Consider the following 1,942-nt stretch of genomic DNA (forward strand, 5'->3'; position numbering starts at 1 on the left):
TGAGCAACAATTGGTATTAAAGAAAGAATATATTAATTAATTAATTATTTCCAACATTAAACATGTTGTACACAAATTTTGAATATAGAGTACATATGACTGATTTTTGTGTTGTTAACTAAAATGATATATGTGACGCAGTCTTATAGTCAAGATTAATTGAACAGTTATGTGGTGCATGCACTGGCTTTTATTTATTTTTGATAGTATTAGTTTATTGATTTTTTGGTTTTTATAAATGGTTATAAAGATGATAGTCAATTAAGTAAGCTTTGGCACTGTCTCGACTAATTTAAGAATAGAAAATCGAAAAGGAAACAGAGAAGAAGCTGCAACAAAAGGAAGTTAGGAGAGAAAAAGGCAGTTGGATGAAGACAAGTCAAATACACTATTTGTAGTCACCCTGTGACTAAAAATATTTAAGTTATTTTAGTCATTTTACTTAAACAATAGTATAAAGGCACGTTTTACAAAACACATATTGTTCATGTCAATTTTTTTTAAAAAAAAAAAATCCAAACACATAATTTTTTATTTATAAAGCTTGTTTCAATTCTTAAACATGTTTATTAGCACTTAATGTTGGGTGTGTGAACAAAGTATTCACTTTGTCCGGAAAGAAAAAGGAGTTACTTACAAGGAAGATACTTTAATGATGTGAGGCCTTTGGAGAAAAAAAAAAAAAAACAATATCACATCATATTAAGAAATTTATTGTCTAAAATAAGTTATAACCTGCATCGACTATAAATCATGTCATTAAGGTTACAAATAACTTTGAAGACTTTACACACCCTTTCACCGTAAATTTTACGATATGGGTAGCACATTGACACGTTGAATCTCCGACCCGTAATTCATGTGGAACTTAAAGGGGGGAGATTGAGTGTGCGAACAAATTACCACATTGGTATTTACCATTAGCTAAGCTACTTATAAAGTTGGATACTCATTAATATGAGACCTTTTTGGAAATAATCAGCGGACAATATCACATCATGTTAAGAAAAAAAAGTATCTTTGGACCGTTTAGCCCAACACTTAACACTTATTAATAATTAGGAATTTTTACTCATTATAGCTTCTTTTTAAGACCTAAATTAATATTAACTACCCTTTTATTTAATTATATTTAGTCTAATTAACTTTTCTAAATTCGCCTATATCAAAAATACATACCCAAACACATATGTCTTTCTTTTTTCCCAATCATTACCCATTTCGTATTTTTCATTTCTCAAAACCCTAAAAATCTCTCTCCCTTCTCTCTCTCTCTCTCTCTCTCTCTCTTCTCCCTCTAATTTTAAGTCACCTCTCTCTCTCTCTCGCCGAATCTCTCTCTCTCTCTCTACTTTTCGATGCTGAGGTCTACCTCTCTCTCTCTCTTTTCACTCTATTAGGCAATTATACGGGGCCGTGTGTATTGTTGGTGGCGGCGGCGATGGCACTGGTTTTGAGATAGCGACGGAGAAGATGACGTGGAGGTAGAAATTAGGGTTTTATTGGTGGTGGAAAGATTAGGGTTTTTTGGTGGTGGTCGATCGGTGGGAGATTTTGTTGGTGGTGGAGAGATTAGGGTTTTTAGCGGTGATAGTGTCTCAGATCTGGCCGTGTGTATTTGTTAAATGCCAAATACATTACATTCAAAAATCTACATCTCACAAATTCACTATTTTTGAATGTATTGTCTTTGTATTTTTTGAATGTATTTTTTATATTAGCCAAACACATTCGTTTTTTATTGTATTTGTCATGCATTTGAATTTTTTTTGTCTTGTATCTAAATGTATTTGTTGAAATCCATTCAAATACACGAAAATTTAATATATTTGGCTTCATATGTAGTTGGAATGCACGTGTATTTGAAATACATCAAAAAAAGCCATTGAAATACATCAAAAAAAAAAAAAAATAAAAATACATCAAAAAAAAATCATTTAAA

Source organism: Lycium ferocissimum, unplaced genomic scaffold, assembly GCF_029784015.1.
Source record: "Lycium ferocissimum isolate CSIRO_LF1 unplaced genomic scaffold, AGI_CSIRO_Lferr_CH_V1 ctg8977, whole genome shotgun sequence".
NCBI classification, from domain to species: Eukaryota; Viridiplantae; Streptophyta; class Magnoliopsida; order Solanales; family Solanaceae; genus Lycium; species Lycium ferocissimum.